Below are 22000 nucleotides of genomic sequence, written 5' to 3'. Positions count from 1 at the left end.
AGCACAATTGGTTATATTTTTACGTTTCTTGGATAAATTGAGATAAACTATTTTTAAGGAGAAGAATCCGGGAGATGATACAATCGAAGCGGTGAAGGATTATTTCGTTAAATATGAGTTAGATAAAAAGGATTTATCCTACTGAAGGTGAACCAGCGATACTTGGGTCTACAAAAAGACTAGTTCACCTATTGAGAACCAATGCAGAGTAATGAAAATATGATTTCCTACCACTATATCATTCATCAAACTCTGCTTTGCTGCAAACTAAATCCTAATCTTGAGAGAATAATGCAAGAAGTGGTGAAAGTAAAAAACTTTTTTCTTGCAAAATCAGCACTGAAACATCGTGAATTGAAAATGTTTCTTGACGAAGCGACGCTCAATTTGACGATCTATTGTTGCATAATAATGCAAAATGGCTAAGCAAAAGCTGCGGTTTACAACGAATCTTCACGATTGTAGAAGACTTTACGCCATCATTTTCAACATTGATCAAACATCAACCAACACTTACTTAAGTTTTCTTAGCGATAAAGAAAGTGTAACTGCCATTGATTTCTTATCAGATATGTTTAAAGGCATCAATAATCTGAACCATAAACTTCGATGCAAAGAAAAGCATGTATAGGAGCTCCTTACAGAAGTAAAAAGCTTTTTGCGCAAACTAGATCTTTTCAACATCGATCGTGATAATTAATGCCTGCGTTTTCCTAATAAAAAAATCAGCAGTGAAAATGAGCTTGACGTCGTCCAATACAATACGTTCATTAGCGATCTTAAATCGTAATTTGAATATAGACTCACGGGTTTTATGAAAATTTAGTATGTCTTCGACATCCTCAGTTACATTTACTCTCTGGATCCTGCTGATGAGTGGAGCAATAAAACTGCACATATTTTCGTGTGAAATAAAGCTGTTCTCCAGACGGAAATGATCGATTTCCAAGAAAATATAATTTTAAAACACCAAAAAGAGGGGAAAGTGTTTTTGTCAAAAATTTTGGATAAAATTCATTTGTGCTAATAAAGCAGCATTAAATGTTTGTTAAGCAGCATTTTCTAAGATAAACCTCATTTAAAATAAATTCCGGAACAGACTTACCGACGAACATCTCCAAGATTTAATGACAATAGCCACCGCAAAACTTAGTCCAAACTTCGGAAGGCTACTTCAAGGTAAACATTTTTTTTAATATTGTAAAACGCATATAGTACTTCCTTTTGTTTTGTACAGTTTTAATTAATAAAATAATGTTCCCAGACCCATTTTTAATTTATCCATTGATATTGTATACACACACGTTTAAAAAGTACAGTTTATTATCTGATTCCATAGTCCAAGTCCATAGGGGGTATGTTCCTTTCGAACCGCGACGACGGTCATGTTATTTCTAAAAAAGGATCCCAAATGAAAGTAATTAGTGACACCTGATGTACAGTAAAGTAAATATGACGGTCAGAAACTCAATATTATCACACAATGTACTGTGTATCGGTAATAACTAATTACATACCGTACTCGAGGTGCTGTAATATCTGGGAACCAGTGTATGTATATATGATCTGCCACACACCACATATACTTTTATATAGGTAAATAGCGATCATTGTTATTCGTATTAATTACTGTCTTGAATGGTTATCACTGCCCTTACAATGGCCTTTAATAATAACCGTATTGATGACGATAGTATATAATGCGTTATCTGTAACGGATGAACACCATATTACAGGTAGAACAAAAGACGTGGGTGAATTCTATTCAATTGTGACGTTAGCACTGTATCTTGGTTTCCTTGCGACTATGGAGATGCTCTTTTATGTGAGTGTTCATTTATTCAAAAACATTCCCCGAGGAAACGTAAAAGTTTTTTTTATTATACTGTATATAATAAATTCGTCACAATTCATATTGTAGATATTTACATTATGCTCAGTTAAACACAAAAAACTACGTTCAAAGAAAACGCAAGTTTGATTCTGTTACAATAAAAGAAAAAATAATAATTATATTAAATTCACAGATATTGAAAATTGAAAGATAAAGAAAAAAAGAAAAAAAACACGATAGGGGAATACAGAAAAGTGGGGTGAAAATTGATTTATCAAATTTGTAAAATATAACAAGAACGATAATATCTTAGGCGGTGGTTGATTGAGCTGGTAAAAAACCAAATGTGCAATGAGACCTTTTTTACAAGCGTGCACACTAAACACAATGAAGTTCACATGCTGAAATGCAAATCTTAAAACTATAAAAAAATATTTTTAATTTTAAATTGAGTTTTAAGTGAGGATACAATTATTGTAGGTTAAATGTTTATACAAATATTAAACTACGCTTAATTCAAGATTAACTTTTACAAGTCCACAATGGCAAAGTTTAAATAAGGAAAAGTCTTTACCACCAAAGACGCTTCTTTGCCATTGAGAATCATCTTAATAAAGAAAGTCATGAAACTATTGGGATGGCGCCAGGAAAATAAGCCAACACAAATCATCCTCTCCTGCTGCTAGTGGTGAGGTCAGGAGGGGAGAGATGATTTTCAGAAAATAGTTACTGGTTTAGTTTTCCCAACAATGTAATGAGAATTTGGCATTGGTGTCGGACAAATGAAACCATTTAAAATTTAATGATATTAATTCAATTTAAATGAGTGTGTATGTGAAATGTGGGTGTCATACATATAGTAACATTAAAATAGTATTGGAATTTTTTTATTTTTGAAGATGGGAACGTAAGTAAACTGTAAATATTTGTGGATTGCTCCGGTGTGGAGCACACTTTCCCAAGATATTCCCGCTCCGGTGTGGAGTACACTTTCCCAGGAAAATGTTCCCGATCCGGCGTGGAGCACACTTTCCCAAGATATTCCCGCTCCGGTGTGGAGTAAACTTTCCCGGGAAATGTTCCTGCTCCGGTGTGGAGCACACTTTCCCGGGAAGATGTTCCCGATCCTGGTGAGGAACACACTTTCCCTTTTCCAAGATATTTCCCGCTCCGGTGTGGAGTACACTTTCCCGGGAAAATGTTCCCCGCTCAGATGTGGGGCACACTTTCCCGGGAAGATGTTCCCGATCCGGTGAGGAACACACATTCCCAAGATTTTCCCGCTCCGGTGTGGACCACACTTTCCCTAGATGTTCCCGCTCCGGTGTGGAGCACACTTTTCCAAGATATTTCCACTCCGGTGTGGACTACACTTTCCCTAGATGTTCCCGCTCCGGTGTGGAGCACACTTTTCCAAGATATTTCCGCTCCGGTGTGGAGTACACTTTCCCGGGAAAATGTTCCCGCTCAGATGTGGGGCACACTTTCCCAAGATATTCCCGCTCCGGTGTGGAGTAAACTTTCCCGGGAAAATGTTCCCGCTACGGTGTGGAGCACACTTTCCCGGGAAGATGTTCCCGCTACGGTGTGGAGCACACTTTCCCGGGAAGATGTTCCCGATCCTGTGAGGAACACACTTTCCCAAGATTTTCCCGCTCCGGTGTGGAGTACACTTTCCCTAGATGTTCCCGCTCTGGTGTGGAGTACACTTTCCCGGGAAAATGTTCCCGCTCAGATGTGGGGCACACTTTCCCGGGAAGATGTTCCCGATCCGGTGAGGAACACACTTTCCCTAGATGTCCCCGCTCCGGTGAGGAACACACTTTCACAAGATTTTCCCGCTCCGGTGTGGACCACACTTTTCCTACATGTTCCCGATCCGGTGTGGAGCACACTTTTCCAAGATATTCCCGCTCCGGTGTGGAGTACACTTTCCCGGGAATGTGTTCCCGCTCAGGTGTGGAACACACTTCCCCAGGAAGATGTTCCCGCTCCGATGTGGAACACGTTCCAGGGAAGATCTTCCCGCTTCGGTTCCCGCCTTATAATAACCTTTTTTAGTGTGCGCTTGGATGACGGCAGAGAGTGAAGTGTGATGAATTTTACAGTTTTTTTTTTATTTGGAGCAGCTGCATACACACCGCTGTCAACACTATATTACGCACATGGAACATTATGTCTGTGTGTGTGAGGACTATAATTAGTAGTGTAGTAGGCTATCAACTGTTATTGTGTTCAAATCTTATTTATTTGGGCCAGTCATATACGCATCACTGACGTAACACAGATAAAACTAATTAATAGCTCAAATAGTTACAGATCTCTCGATTAACCATATCATGCTGAAAATAAGAATTTTAACTTTAAACATTCTTTCGGTAAAATCTAAAATCTCCGGTTGTGGTTATCAAGCGTGGGTTTTAATCAAAGCATGAAACCGCATCTGAACTGGTTACATAACCTTTAAGTACACTGATAAAATATTCAGAGCCACTTCACATATCATTTAGACAATTCCAATGAATGGTTGCAGGTACTATTTATTTTTATCATGACCTTTGTGAATTCTTGAAGTTTTTAACGCGGATAAACTATATGGATACATACACTCATGCTGCACTGTAAGTATACTAAAGAGCAAACATTTTATGCTTTGTAAATATAGAAAAGTTCCTCAATCAATCTCGGATTAACTATGCCTTTTTTATTTTATGTTCAGACTAGATTATGTAATATGTATTTGTCAAGTCAAGCCCATAGCGTGGGTCTTAGAGGTAAGTGATGTCCTAAAATAGGTACTGTGATTTCACATGATGACGTAAATATGGACTACTCTGTAGCTTGTACATTACTTTCTGGTTCACCCCTTTTATTACATGAAGCCAATTCTCCGCTCATTGGGAACAATTCACACAAACCCATTTGTGTTACGGTTCCGATGGCGAAAAATTACTATTGTTTATTTGTTACTGGTGGAATTTACACAGGTATTCTCAGTTACGCCAACATCCAAATCTGCTACTGGAATTTTAGAGAAGTTGTACACTTTTTTTATTTGGAGATTTTCAAATATGCGAAATGGACTCCGTTTAGTAGCTTTATTTAGAGTAGTAAGAAAATTAGTTAAGAAACTGCGGTATCAGTTTAAGTTGCAGATATTTGTTACACGTGAATAATACAACTATGCTATGACTAAAATTTATAAAATGATGACGACAAACTGTGATCTGAAACTCACATTTCCACGTGTACACTGTACACACGGAGAACCTTGCGCGGCAAAGTACCGTATCATCGCAGTTGACGTCAGTTTGACAGGCCGCGATGACTTGCGATCGGACGCGGCGCGGCGGCCTCAGGGATCCATATTGAGTCCCCTGCTCTTTCTCGCCGAATCTCGTGTATTTTGCGTAGTTGTCGGTTTGTTTCCACGGAGACGCTAGCTGTCTCTGTTAATATCGTGTTATCACTGTGTACACTAACCCCTCCACCTATCGCGTTGTCTACGCACCGCTCGTTACTGTGTCTGTATCACGAGTATTGGTATGTCAAATACGATAATGCATTCAAGACCTCGACCCGCTCAATGGAATGCGGCTGTGCTTCTTTTCACACAGTTCCCACACCCGTTGTTCTTCTCCAACAAAATTGCTGGGCGAAAATTATGTCAGAGGAACGTGTTTAGGTTCAAAATTAGGTTTTCCTTTTTCCTAATCGCAGTCGGTGTTAACAATTACAAGGTGATTGACTGTGTGCATAATGAGGTCATTGACACTAAACTCGGAAAGCAGTGGACACTGGTTGTAGTCCACACTATACAATTAACATAATTTTTTAATACGATCCGCAGTTCAATAATGGCGATTTATATTTCAAAAGTTAAATAACGCATTATGTAGGCCTATTACACTGTCTTAATTAGACCGTTGCTAAACTACGATTAAAATTTGCACTGGTGAAATCCCTCCGAACGTGTACATTTAAACTGTTATCTCTTGAGTAACAACAAAAACAATGCAGTTCCTTTGTTGCTGGTGTTTCTACAGTAGACACTACAGTATATCACAAAGTACCGACTAGCACGATATTACCACTATCTGTGCTTGAGCTATCTGTGTCGTAAAGTATATGAATACAGTGCAATTTAAGTACATGGAAAGTGTAGCATTTTGTAACAAGTCTTATACTCGGTTCTTGGCCCTCGACCAGCTGTCAAGAAATGAGTTCTATTCAGGCTGTTATGTCCTTGCAATATTCTTCTCAGATTGCATACAGCAATCCTTGCATCCAGTTATTGGTCGGGGCAGAAGTGACAGAGCGAACTTCACGAGGGGAGGAGCTTGTTTCTTGCATCTGGCAAAGACCACGGATCTACAATGTTTTAAGCAGAAAAACTTATTCCAAAATAAAGGGTTAGATTCTATGAGTTTAGAACGATCTTTAAACAAGTAGTATGTATTTATTTATTCCTTTCTGACCTTGTGCATCAAACCACGAGATGAACTGTGTGTAGAGTGAGCGTGGATTCTCGTGAATGTGGTCTTAGCCATCAGATCCTTAGATAGAGCTTGGGCTGTGCTCCAGTGACTAGACAAACTAAGAAGGGACCTAGGAATGAATTCAAGGGGCTCCAAACCAGCCAGGTTTTCGTCTAAAATGTATACATTTATAGTGTAATAAATGTACTGATGGGTGTACTGATTGTACATCTTGCAAGTATCTAAACATGGGGGGAAGTTAAGTGGTTACCTTGCTAATAACTATTGTTGTCTGTATTAATAAATGATTATTTTATTGTTTTATTTTTTAGATACACTTTTGTGATGGGCCGCTGTCGTTGTTGTGACCACGTACTTGTGCACAGCCAAGCTTAGATAAGTAAAGTATTCATGGTCAAACACTGCTAAATTATAGCGAACAAATAATAAGGAAGTGATGGATGCAATTTATAGGTTGCACATGTGCCAGTTAACAAAGATAAACAATAACAAATAATCTTCAACAACATTTTATAAGTTTATGGCATCCATTAATTTTCTTTCAAAAATTCTGTTGCTTGCGAGAAACAAACGTCTAAATAACGACTACATTCTAATCTGCTATTCAAAGATAAGATAAACATTACAATTAATCAAGGGAGAAAATAATTCCAACGAAGGAGACAATGTCAAACTATCAAAAAGTCTGCAGTCTATAGAACAAGCCATGCCGATCGCTGATTGATTGTTACTCAGTTAATCACAAAATACGAGTAGATACAAGCTCCCTAAGATAAGTTTATAAGTGGTTCTGCCTTTTTGGTTATCAAATGTTACTTAAAGATAGCTCTCTGCAGCAAGATTTACATGTCTCAAAATATTAGTTGTTTTTGGACATACTTAAATTGTGCACCTGTTACAAACTGTTTACCATTATAATTTTAAAAATGTATTTATATTGATGAATTAATTTTTTAAGCGTTGATAGCGAAAAATAACTAACAACTTACACTTACAATTGAATAACAATTTTACTATTAGACTTCTGAACAACATTATTTAGAGAAAAAGATTCACAAAAATGTAATATTTATATTAATAGTACACCACATTTTCTATCTTTATACAACTATAAATGATTAAATTATTTCAAAAAAGTTGAGATACACGTAAGCATTAAAAGCCTTTATTGATTATATTTATTTGCTTTTTTAAACAACTGACATAAAATACATTGGATTGAAAAACATTCTTCCAAAACGTCTATCTTTTCTGAAAACATAGCCCATTACAAAGTATTTCTATTGTGTTTGATATCTGGCTCTGACAGAATAGAGAGAACCTTTTGAACCCAATTTAGACACATTATCATCTGCTTTGAAGTTTCTAGTTAACTCTCCTACATAATTCAGACACAATTTGCATTTCTCCATCTTCTTTAGCACAGTTTTATATAAATTACTACATATCTGTAGTTGGTTGATCTTTTTACTGCTTAAAATTGCACCAAAATAATTGTTCTTTGTGCTATCTTTAAAGAAATTGCTTTGAAGGTACAAATTTCAACACTAGATATCTACAATGTATTGCTGTTTGAATTGTAATCTGTTAAGAGTCTGTGTAAATAGCAGAATACACACTTGGTCTTGGTTCTTGGTTCAAAAATCAGCAATTTTCCAAAGTAACTTTCAGAAAACTTACCACAGTCTGACCATATCTTGGAAACAAGACAGTTTCTTCTAAATAAACCAGTCCTGATATTAGTTTTAAGCCAATATATCTTTTTCTTATCAGCTTTTTTTATGATCAACTAAACATTTCTTTCTATGATGATACCTGAATTTTTATGTGATGATATGTTTGTTCTCACCCTTCAATAAGCAAGAAAATGAAGCAGAAATACATGAAAACATACATGCCTAATCTAGGTTTCAGGGATTATAAATAGATAGCTCAAAAAACATAGGTCATTATTATTAAAGAAACCCTAAACCTACATGCAACTTGTAATTTTGGACTAAATCTACTTGTTTTAAACTTTTCTTCCTTTAGTGACTGTATTTGTCATCTTTATGGTTTGACACAGTTCGTGGGAAATTGATTACAAAAGTTGAAGCAACTTTCAGTTACTTCATTCGTTAGTTTTAGTATAAACCATTGTGGGATATTATTAATAGCATAACATAGAAGTGTGAAAAATTTCATTTATGACCACAATTTTTATTATGTACCTCTCCCTCAACTACTCTGTATAGGTGTACAGGAACGAGGGTTGGAGGTGCTGGAAGACTGAATCAGAATCATCAAGGGCTTATTGTATATTCCAAAAATATGAAATGAAAAGACACATCGTAAAATGGTTTCAACGGTGGACTTAGAACTATCAAACAAGGGTTCAACACCGAAATTCCAAAGGCCTATTTCGATGAATCCAAACCAAACTATGCTCTGACAATAGGTGAGTGAACTCGTTTGCTAACGGAAGGGGTAGTGAGGAGTGTTCACTGCGAACGATGACATGTTCAACTGCATCATACTGTAAAAAGACGAGACAACTCTATGAATGAATACCTGAATCGCAGGACATAGAAATTGGTAATTATTCATAACGAAAAAATTAAGTTTGTGTTTTTGCATACCGGAGTCCCCAGACATAGTGGATATGTAGTCTCTTTTAGACTTTCGAAAACTACAAATGCGCTTCTTATTCCGACAAGCTTCTTAAAATCTCACCGAGGTCATCATCACCAAACTAGATGCGGGAGTGAATACGTGAAAATGATCCGAAAAGAGCATAAAAATCAGAATCAGCCAAGGCTGCGATTAAGTTGACAAAGTACAAAGCTGTAAAAATACACAGAGCAAAGTTATGACTCTGAGCAAGGAGTGATGGTGAAGAGACCCCTGTGAGGATATAAATTTTGATCCTTGTAACAGGTCACACGGGCTTGTGACAAGAAAGCTCAGAGTATTGGAAACCAGTAGTCATGACTAGCTAGCTGAAAGATACGGGAGTCTTAGGTAATTTTTGCCATTTGGACAGCAATGGTCGTTACGAGAGCTAGAGCTGTTCCTCTCGATCTGTTCGATAATGGTAAACATATTATCAATCTCTAAACACCAATAGATTACATGAAAGGTAATGATAGATCCAGAATGAAGACTCTATGAGTGGTAGAACAAATGGGACGAGGGCAACGATGGCCATTAACCCTCCCTTATTAGAGAGCTCGAAGCTTAAACCAAGGGGAGGTTCGTGACCATGTCAACCACCCCTCGCTCTGGTTGGTGTGGTCTGTAGAGCGTTCAGTGAATGTTCACACACTTTTGGCACACTGAGTCCCATACTCCCAATTCAACAAAGAAGTGACCAGCTACTTTATAACATTCAGCTATTGTGGGAGTGGTTTCTCAAATTCATCATTCATTCATTCTAAGTAATCTGTAGCATTTTAAATTATGGAAGAGAATTTTACTAGCTAATTTTTACTATTTTTTGGAAGTGAACCCTTAAAATTCTCATGAGATTAGTTGGTATCACAAGTTTAATGACAGTTGGCCTACAGTATATAACATAAAGTCAGTTGATAGTAAGTTGCTGTAAAGGTTAAAATATGGTGCTTCTTTACACTCTATTGGAGTGATTTCAGGTTAGAAATACTTGTTCCACAGGAACCAAGCTACACCTCAATTGCATGTCAATGTCTGGCATAATCTACATTGGTGTAAGTTCCAATTTTAAAATTAAAAATTTTCCACTTTCTAAAAATTAACAAATAGAATTTTATACCATAGAACACACCATAACAGTTGACTGTATCTAAATATCAGCAATAGAGTCATTTGGAGAGGGTTGATTATGCTGTAGGGCCCTTTCTTCTTTTCTTTTCAGGCTCTCTTAGAATTGGTGAGTTAATAAGATACATATATGGTAGACATTCTGGAATAACATGTGATGTCATACAACCCCTTTGTCTGTGATTACGGTACGTCATCTTTATGATTCCACCATCGTACCAAAGTTTAACATTGTGCTTTATGGACTAAACCTCAAAGTCATCGCCATTATCAATATATTATTATTTTATTCTGTAATATACAATCATAAATTTATAACCTATTTTATTAAATGTTCATGTATAAAATATCTATGTGGTGTTTAGCTTGATTTTATTTAAATAACAGGTTTTGGGTTATTTTTTCTAGTATGTAATGCTACAAAGTTGTAAAACATTTATAATAACATCAAGTTTAATTTACTTATGAATAAATAAAGATGGCTTTACATGCTAATTACAGCCTTTATATACAAAATAGCTAAATTTTCTCTTTGGCATTTAAAAGAAAACAGAAAACTTTCACGATTCCAAATCCTAAAATGCAAATGTCATTGATTCTTTAGACAAATTGATAAAAAATAATCCTCCCAAGGATTTTTAAATATTAAAAGAAAACAGAAGAGAGTTGTGACAATGTTTACAGGGTAATGCAAGCATAGGCAGAGTTGAGTTATGTAAGCTAGGCAACACTGCCCTGTAAGTGAGAGTGAAAGGCCATCTGTCCACTCTCTTTTCTGTCCGTCTGTCTGTCTGTCTGCATGGCCACTTTCTCCAACCAGACTTGCACTCTTTCAGTTTCAACTTCCCTTGTATAAACCTACTCTGTACATACCCTGAGTATTAATCTATACCACATAAATTTGTTTTGCTTATTGTTAAATCAGTTTGATAATCCGAATCTGACAAAAAAAAACCTTGTACTAAACCTAGGTCAACATTATTCTCATAATATACCTTTTTCTGAATATAATCATAAACAATCCTGAAGCAACCATTTGTGATCCCCCCCCCCCGTTCATATTATTGTAAGATAATATTCAATACTTATCTCTTACCTTCTTCTTGCTTTGTGTACTAATGTAAAAAAATGTGAAATTCTGCACAGTGCAAGTTATTGTTAATGTAAGATAATTTTCAATATCGTAGTACTCTCATATTAAAGGAAGGTATGTAAAGGAACAATTCAGATTATTCTAAAAATTTTGAAGATTTAGTTATTTTTTTATGGTTACAACTTAAATCCGTTTAGATATTTTAGGAATTAATTTCTTCAAGAAGCTTAGAATTTTGTTCAAATTGCACCAGTTTGTTTACTATATACAACATAGATAAACAAACTCATAAAAATAATCAAACAAACATACATTGTTAAAAAATTAATATATTTAAAAAATGTTGGATTAAAAAAAGAATTTAACATCAATAAAATTAGTTTGTTTTAAGTTGTGGTAGCTGTGCACTTGTTATGGAGAAAATGTATTACCTTTATTTTTGAATAAAGGTAATTTAAAATCGTGATGGTACAATACTTTGTAAATAATTCACAATTTGTTTCTCTCTGAGCTGCTAGAGTATTACCATGTTTGGCTTACAACACTTCAGTACAGGAGAAATCATGTTTTATTATCCTCTACAGATTAATAAAAAAGTAAAATATCTAATAAAAAGCTGCCTTGCAGTTATTTTAAAGTAGTAAGATTTTGTAATTTAACTAATTAGATTTTTAATTTATAGGGTAAAGTTCAAAAAGTAAACATTCATATTTCATGTTTACAACGTTTACAAGTGGCGGCTGCAATTTAACAGGGACATCTTATTTATATTTTTTAATATCCTAAAACAGTACATCTGGCACTCCAGAGACAAGTGACAGTTGGTCATAGGGACATATAACCATAGTCGGGTCCACTTTGTAGGATAACAAGATATCCTAGTTAAAAGGGCAATGTGTCCCCAACTCCTATGCTTACAAACAGACTACCTAACTATCATTGGTTGAGAGCTTACCATTTGATTTACATTTAAAGCTTGTGGGAACTCTGACAGTGTCCGCAAAGACTGCGTTGGAAGTAGACTACTGATTTATTTTATTACTGACATTTTTTGTTTCAATTGATTCTTATAGACACATTTTCATTATATATATAGTTAGTTTATTACATAAATATTATTTGTAGCTTTTATTTTTCTTATTTTCACTAGTGGGGAGGGAGCTCTATTGACGAGCCACCACCACAGTAACTTTGTTCCTAGTCAAATTTTAATGTTTCACAATTTATGAAAGACAAATTGAGAAAGCTACGAGAACAAATAAAACAGCAGTTCAGAATAAAAGAAGCTTACTGATAAAACTGATTATGGCTCAGACAAAAGGGTTTGGGCTGGTTAAATAAAAATATTCAGATACTTCTAAATGTTGTCACATATAGAGATAGAGAAACAATACTTATAAATCAAGAAAAAATTAATATTCTAGCCTAAGATTAAAATTAGCGAAATTACAGTAATTTAAGTACATGTACGTTTGTCAAACCAGGTAAAAAAAATCCTGCCTTGCACTACTTAAGTTCTCTTTGCCATGGAAAGGTGATTAATAGAATCATGTTCTTTAGTGGCTTTGGCTATTTGCTATATAGCCTGTAAAATGAGCCTTGTTGCAAAACAGTTTTTTTTAATTAAATTTATTTGACTGATTTAATTTTATATAACTAGCCTATTTATTTTGAATAAGTTAACCCGTAATAGCCTAGTATAGCCATATGACACAGTTGCACTCATAGTACTTACAAGAACGAATGTATTAAAATAAGCAGCCACCAGAACAATCGAATCATTCAAATCATCGATAATTCTGATTATATAAACTGCCAAACAATAAACAACCCAAAATTCGGACCAAATTATGTCAAGGTATTTGAAATAATAGTATACTTAGCTATGTCGTTATATCTAATAATACTTTACAATTAACTTATTAATGTAACAAAGAAAGCAGCATAAAGTTTACATCTTACTATTTTAAAGGTTAAACCTGACTTAACAGCTTGTGACAAATAACGTTTGTTCATCACCATTGTACTTTCAGCCATAATTAAAATACTACACCAATGATTTTACTTTCTTTGAATTAGTTTTAAACATAAATAGAAAGAAATCAACTAGGGCTGATAAAATTGTAAATAACTATAATTACAATGTTTTTTAAATTCAATTTATTAATCAATATTTTTAATCAATTATTTGGTTCACTGATTCGATTGTTGTGGTGGCCACTTATTATACTGCAGCCTACAGTACATGATTATTGACTGATATTAATCTGGGATGTAACTCTGTGATGAGTTAAACTGGTTAGGATATCAATTGTATAGTTACAACTAATTTTATTCATTACTTCTTAATTACTGATGAATGACTGAAAAGTTTTGTCAAGGTTTAACATTAATTCATTGAATGTGCTTTATAATAATTTTCATTAATGTTTGCATACTCTATCTTAGTGATAATAAAGGAAAGAGTACGATAAACGGACCCGGTTTTTCATACAGAAATTATCAAACTATATTGAATTATTATACCCATTGATATAAACAACCAATAGTAATTATTAATTTGAACAATAAATAAACCATCTGTACACACATTTTCATATTCTAAACACAATTTGTTCTATGAGATAACAAAATAACAATTATCAATTATTTACTGTGTATTTCTTGGTTTCAAGATGTTTGTTTTGTTAGGTTTTCTTTAGTATTTAAATGACATTTTTCAATTCACATGTCTTAATTTTACCTTTCGATTAATAGTTATGATTCCTTTACTATTTATGACATTTAAGTAATTGTTTAAACTATTTTTATTAATTTGAAACATATTGACTTTAATTTAGTATTTTATATATGTTGATTGTAATAAGCAATATAAAACCGGATCCTATTGTACTCTAACCATAATAAACATTGATAGCAGAATCATCAACAATGTAATACAGGGATTATATAGAAATATATAGTTAAACCCTGTAATAGGCCTATGATATATAAATGAAATTGTGGTAGTGACCTGCTTGAAAATGTCCTTTGGTGCTTCACTATCAAATCTACCTGAGTATAAATAACCCCTTGTCACAAGTAGAGTTAAATTCTCATTTATACCGTCTATTCAACAAAAACTGTAAAACTTAAAATGTTACATGTTTCAGCATGTTAATTAAAATGTAGTAGATAAACTTTTCACCAGCATTCCTACTTAGATTCATGTTGAAATTCTATTATACTAATTCTCATGTTCAAATTATCTTGTAGCAACAATAACCTGAAATTAATACCAACTTAATTCACATATAATACCGGTTCTCCGGTAAAAACATACAGAAGGTATGATAAAAATAATATACAATACGTATATTACCTTTATTCTTAGTGGAGCAGGGCTGGAATACGACGAAGCTTTTATATCCCTTCAAAATATTATAGATTCTTCCCAAAGATTCCCGAAAACTCACTTAATTATTTAGGAAACCTAAACCCACTTATCACAACAGAACACCTTTCAGGTGCGATAAAGACGGAAGAGTACAACAACCCAACAGCAGACGCTGAAACGTAATGACGGAATATCATTGGCTGGAGAGCTGTCAGCAGTTTACACGTGTTACAAAGAGAAAGGAACTTTCCCTTGCTTTGGAAACACAGACTAGCTGAAGCATAGAGATGCATAACATCGAAGAACTTAGGAGCCCATTATATTAATGATTAGTACTGTGTACTTTTAAAACAGTTGTAATTCTCAATAAGGTGGTCGATTACTGATCGCCGACCTCTAGACGCACATTCCACGTTAAGATAGATCAAAACACACATTTATTCTCAATATATGACCGAAAATAAAGATATATAAAGATCGAATTTAAACTGTGCTGATTTCATAATTAAATTACACAATTGCTTATTAGTTTCATTTGTAAACAAATGATTTAGTTTTAAACAAAATCAACTGTCGTCTAAAGTTGCAAAGTATTTACGTGATTCGTAGATCTGTATGTAGTATAAGCGTCGTTCAACGATAGAAATAGAAATTCGCAAATCACAGTTTCTCAATCTAGTTGACTGGTACTGTTATAACTAATATTTACCATTTGATAGTTGGTTTTAAGTGTCACGCTAAAAATTTTATCTATAACAAAATGGTTTACTTGATATTCCGTTTTATTTTCTGCTAATTAATTAGCGCGCAACCTGATAGTTTCAGGCGGCAACAGATTACAGCGTTTTACATAAAAAATAAACTGATAATATTGGTTTTGATTCCACACTGATATTAGAATGTCACCAACTGAATAACTTAAACTAGGATGTAGTTGGACCCTCTCCTCAAATGGAAATATTGATGTATCCATTATAGCATGGGCATAGACGTATCTAGGATGACCTAAAAGGGGATTTACCATTAGAAAATTTCCATACCTCCCACGTAAGATGGGGTACGGGAGCCCTCCCACCCCGAATATTTTAAATGCTAATAACATTAAATATCGTAAGTTTGACTGCCGTCTGAGAGCATTATTATTATTCTTATTTTATTACTATACAAGAACGACTATAACATCGACGGAAATGTACGCTTTTGGAGACCACCCGATAATCCAAAAGAATTTAAAGAAAATGACGCTGTATTAATGAGAATGACACTCTCAGGAAAAATGGTTATATCTTAAGAACTAAAAGGCACATCCTGCACCTAGAATTTTTACGTTATAATACGGGCTTTCAATATACATATATTTTAATTGAAAATATGAGCGTATATTTGTATTACTTAAATAATATGTATTTGATATTGAAATGTTTTTTTAGTTTCAAACAATGTCATGCCTAATACAAAATATTGGGATATAGATCGATATGTATTTTTGTAGATGATGAAATTAATTATAGTGTGCGTTTTCACCGCGGTTAACGTCCACTACGTGCTTGCGCATGGACGTAGCAAACGCTCGGCGATGAACAAATATACTGTATACTATAAGTTAGATATCATTTACAAAGCACGATATTTCGTTACTTTGGTTGTGATATTTTGGGTTTTCATGCACAACGTGTGACAGAACGTACACGAATATAAATGGACAAAATATAAATCTATTTTATTTTTTTGCCATTGTGTTCAGTCATTTATTTCAGGGATTTTGGAGAACATTTCACTGTTGGTACGGTTTCATTTCATGATAGACCATTGGATCAATGGAGAAAATGTCAATAGTATAATTCCATGTGGCATATCAAGGCAAAGCGTAAGCTGTATTGAAACAGCCGGATACATAAAATGTAATGCAAAAGTGAGCTTTTCTATTGAAATTCACAGCGTATCTTAGGGAACATTTTACAGTTTATGTTATAGTTCACTGTGACCTCCATCTTGGAGATCAACAATTGTGTATCCTGGAGCAGTGAGACAGAACTGACTGAAGAGATAGAGGCAGTGTCCATCACTTTACCTTGGATATGTTAGAGACCATTTCCTTGTTTATGTAAAGATTTCTCTTGTTGTCTGGTAGACTTCTATTTTTGAGCAACCAGACAGATTAGAATGCAGAGATAAGATTATCTAACACTGTTCATAACTTTTATCTCCATGATGAAAGGGAATGTTTGGAAATTTGTAGTGAAGCCTAATAATATTATAAATGCAAAAGTGTCTTTGTTTTTCTTTCACACGTAAACTACTGAAATGTTACATGGACATTCTTATGGTCCTTGGGATGAATATAGCCCTGTTCTTATTTCAAAATTCCTTTCAGTCTTTAAAGTAGCAAAAAATCACATCTTGGTCTCCAAAGTTGTGTAATATTAATTGAATGAACCTGTCAAATTTAATAAACTGTTCTGTGTTAACATTGTTTATTATTTTCAATTTGTTTACATTTATAATAAGTAAATGTTCTAATAAGTAACTATATTTTCCAAACATACCAAGAATGAAGTAAATTAAAATGGCCATAATTAAGGACGTAACCAGCAAGGGGGACTCCCCCAAATTTTCAATTACTTTTATAGTAAACGATTATTATTATTTAAATAATTCAGTATTACTGACATGTACTGCTGAAAGATTGTTTCCAATAATCTCCGTTTACTATGGGAAAATGTCAGTTGTCTGTTTGAAAACAATTGATTCAAGTGTGTGTCTATGGTGCAAGACTATGGTAAGCAACTATAATACATGTTTTATAATCTATGAGTACACCACAAGTAAGAATTTTATTATAAATTAGTGTTCCTCAAGTTTATAGACTTGATCTTATGAAAAATCTTGGCCATTTAGAAATGTCAAAGATTAATCTAAATTCCATGTCATTAAAAAAACATGTTGTAGCTTAAAGCGGTGATTGTACAAAAATTGTGTAATAAACACTTGTAAGTTATGGCGTCTATTGACACATACAAATTTTAATGAGATAAAACCTGTTAGCTGATAAGTTTCCAATTAATTGATATATGAAAAAAATATTTGGATCTCTTTAGAAGGACGTGGACTAGAGTTTCCAAATCTGTGACAGCGTGGAATTTCAGACACTGCACTACATGGAAGGTGAAATGAAGATAGACTCAAATTCCCAAAATAATACATATCGTATGGAAAACTAAAATTATTGTCAGTCAATACATGTTTAAAAGCCGAGAAAAGCATTTGGATGGGAAATAAGCAAAATGAGAGGGAATTATTGGTGGACTTATTAGGTATGAGAGGCAGTAATGCAGTACGCAGCTCTGCGTCACTGTCATGCTGAAGTCATTCTTCTAGTGACTGATGTTGTGTAGTAGGACTGTAGTGCCTGGAGCTGTTAAGTCTCACATAATTCCATATGGTTGCCAATCTCATTATATCTGAAATATAAGGAGATAGAATCAAAGTGCAACGTAGCAAAGTTGTATAAAATTTTATTACAATATTATAATATAATAAATTGTTACACATTATACAAAATATCTATCAACAACAACATATTACGTGTTATACACATTGCTAAAAACCATTGTCTATTTTTTGCAATAAAAGTAACATAATTTTACTTCAACATAGAACATATTTAACAAATAAACATAATATAAGTAAAAACAATGTTTATAGGGCAGATTATAACACTATTCAAGCAGTGGACCAATTAACGTTGTAGAGTTCAATGAAAATAATTACTTGTTGAATTAATTCTTTTGTATTTATTGTGTTTAAGATATAATATGGTTATATAAACAAATAGGATAAGCTGTTATATCCAGCAGCAGTGTTTTATTGGGCTTCATTAGTAACATGAAAACTGCTGATAGTGGGTTTGTTCAGTAGACGTAGACAAGCCTCATATGCACATAGAGGGTGGTACTTCATTGTGTAACAACCATCCAGACAAGGTAGTTGTCATCAAAAGGAACATGTTTAGGGTTTAAGAATCTTTACTGCTGAAAACGATCCAAAATTAATTTTTTTTAGTAAAGAAAACGAGCAAATCAGAATATTTTTGGTAATTTATATAAGAGTAAAACAATACCATTGACTACCCAAGCCCAAATAAGTGACCTCAGTGTTTGGGCAACAGTCCAGAAACACACTGACTTTGAACACACTTCCTGAAATTTCTTATTGAAAGAAAAAAAAAACACACTGACAACAAAAGCACATGCTCAAATGTCTTTAATTATTACTTGAGTCAGTTCTTAGAACACAGTGATAACCTTTACAGTTCAATTTTTATTTCAAGAGGCAAGTTACCGGCGCACTTAACAGAGAAACATGGAAGTAAGTTTTTGTCCGCTAGCTGATACTAGCAGAATTGTAGCAAGGTTCTGGATGGTTTATACCTTCCAGTTGAACCTACTGGGTACAGAAAAATCAAAGTGTCCCTTAAATATGGGATGTCCAGGAGCGACACATCACTAACCACAAATTTGAGATATTAGGATGGAAGGGTAGATCGATAAGTTTAGTATACTGTTAGATTGGGCCGTGCTCCTTTGGTTTCAAAGGGTGTTGATAACCTGGACAGGGGGAGTGCTGCCCCCTACCCGCTTTGGCTGGAACTGAGCTGTCCTTCCATTCTTCCAAGGTGAAATGACTGAGATATAGGCCACCATTCCTTCTCATGGATCTTGGAAGCAAGCGCGAAGGTCCTTTAACGACTAAGGGCAATGAGAGGTTTCTCAGCTTCTTCTAAGTGAAAAAATCATAAAAATGGAAACAACCATGTAGTGTTAGTGACATTTAACAAGCAGAACTAAGAAACCACTCTGATTTTACACAATTGCATGTAATTATAATTCATTTTTGGCATGGTGTATAGTGATATTCATTATTCGGTTTACAACACTATTTTTATAAAGCATTATACCTCGCAACAACCAGGTAAGAAAACGGGTTTGCTGGCATGTCCCAATTGCAAAAGCGGGCTGTTACACATTATATATTATAATAAGACAAAAATATTCAAACTGAATTTCAACTGACATTTATTTCTATATTTTAAGTAGGCTCTTTATATACTTTTGCTGCCATTATATTGGAACAAAATGAATCTTAATAAAATAGTTACCTACAACTGCATACATAAATAAACAACGCAAAACATAACGTTATGATTTGAAACAAGTCAGAAGGCTTATATAATAAAATACATTCAAACTGTTAACAGCAAATATTAGAAACTATTTTAGGAATAAATTGTCATGTAATGTATTTCTGTACGTATTCATCACACCCATGTCCAATTTATTGCTTTCTTTTATAAACTCTCATAATAAACTGATATTTGAGTTGCTTTATATACAATGCTAATACTAGTGGTAATATATACCTTCTAAGTAAATATTTAATCTCAGTCACATAAATAAAAAGTCTAAAAATATAATATATTAACATTTTATATTTTCATTGAAATACATACGTTATTCAAGGATACTTGCATTGTACGATGTATTGCTATTAAATAACGGGACTGATATTGTAAAAATATTTATTTTCATTTTAAACATAATTACTTATTATGACCTTCAATATACACCCCTTCTCTATCCCTGCAACGCTCCATGCGAATTTTCCATTGTTGGAAACAATGCTGAAAGTCATCTTCTGTCAACTCTTTCAGGAGTCTTGCCGCTTTTTCTTGAACAGCTTCTACGGATTCAAATCTCGTACCTTTCAATGCAGATTTCACCTTAGGGAAAAGATAAAAGTCGCATGGTGCTAGGTCTGGTGAGTAAGGTGGATGTTCTAACACTGGGATGCTGTACTTGGTCAGGAACCGCTTGACAGATAACACGGAATGAGCTGGCGCATTGTCTTGGTGCAAAATCCATGATTTGTCCTTCCACATTTCGGGTCGTTTTTTTCTTACTCTTTCACGTAGTTTATTAAGTACCTCAAGATAGTAATGTTGATTAATTGTTTGACCTTCAGGAACCCAGTGACGGTACACAATCCCACGAATGTCGAAAAAAATAATCATCATTGCTTTAAATTTTGACTTGCTCATTCTTGCTTTTTTGGCTCTCAGTGAAGTTGAGGTCTTCCAATGCATGGATTGGCCCTTCGTTTCCGGATCATAAGTAAAAAACCACGATTCATCACATGTTATTATTCTTTCCAATAAATTTGGGTCATTTTCAATGGCATTCAAAGTGTCAGTTTACAAACATTTTTACAAGCTGCTTGTTGATCAATCGTAAGAATTTTTGGTACCATTTTTGCACACACTTTTCGCATGTTCAAATTGTCATGTAAAATTTGCCATACACATTCTTTATCAATGCCTACAGATTCAGCAACTGCACGAATGCTTAATCGTCGGTCAGACCGAATCAAATTAGTAACTTTTTCGACATTGTCTTCCGTTTTTGATGTTGAAGGACGACCTGGCCGCGAATCATCTTCCACGTCTTGTCGACCATCTTGAAAACGCTTAAACCATTCAAAAACACGAGTCCGCGATAAACATTCACTGACATACACTTCTTTTAGTAAATTATAGGTTTCGGTAGCGGTTTTTCCAAGTTTAACGTGAAATTTAATAACAATTTGTTGCTCTATTATTACGCTAACCATTTTTCCGGCAAAACAAAATAACAACACTTACATAAATGAAGGTTACGACACAACGATGTTGTTTACAGAAACGAGACTAACTGCATTCTGAAGAGGAAGTCTCAAACTACACAGCTGTTGGTCATTGTTGGTTGGCGCATCCGCACTCGTTCCACTGCAGCGTCAGTCCCGTTATTTAATAGCCATACCTCGTATACAATACACATTTGCTTACAATTCAAACAATCTTAACCAATACATTGTGATTGCTGAGAAGTTTGTACTCTCACAACAAAAAATGCTCTTATTCTTTCATAGTTTGAGTGACTTATTATTTTAATTTTCTTATGTATCATAAATTCTACAGAATAATAAGATCCAAAAGCTATTAAGAATTTCAACTGTCCAAATTTTGACCCCGATTATGTTACAATGTCTTCTATTTTATGTATACAATTTTTTTTTCAAAAACTGAAATGTTTATCTTGTATGTTACAAATACAACTATAAAGGAAATAGTTATTTACTCCAGATTTGGTAAACGTTCATTCTTATTGCTTTATAATCAATAAAAATAACAATAGGCTATAATTAGTAACATTAACAACACAGAGATTTCTGAAACGTTAACACCTTAGAAAGTTCTGGATATTCTATTGCTGTTGTTCTAAATATTTGTTTATTTATTAATCTCTTCCATGTGTTTAAATTCACTTTGATCCTACTCTTTATTGCATGTACTTCCTTGAATTATTTAGTAATAATAAATGCAACAT

The 22000-nt window shown here is 34.1% G+C and overlaps 1 protein-coding gene across 1 annotated transcript in view; it reads right to left on the bottom strand.

Moving 5' to 3' along the window:
* The window catches only part of LOC124363005 (ATP-citrate synthase), a 64767-nt gene extending 50001 nt beyond the window's left edge, over positions 1–14766 (bottom strand). Inside the window, exon 1 of the mRNA XM_046818046.1 lies at positions 14565–14766. The gene's annotated coding sequence lies outside the window, so the exon portion shown is untranslated. The remainder of the gene's footprint in view (positions 1–14564) is intronic.
* Between the last annotated feature and the right edge of the window lie 7234 nt (positions 14767–22000).

Source organism: Homalodisca vitripennis, chromosome 5, assembly GCF_021130785.1.
Source record: "Homalodisca vitripennis isolate AUS2020 chromosome 5, UT_GWSS_2.1, whole genome shotgun sequence".
NCBI lineage: Eukaryota > Metazoa > Arthropoda > Insecta > Hemiptera > Cicadellidae > Homalodisca > Homalodisca vitripennis.
This window is presented reverse-complemented; position numbering and strand designations above follow the sequence as displayed.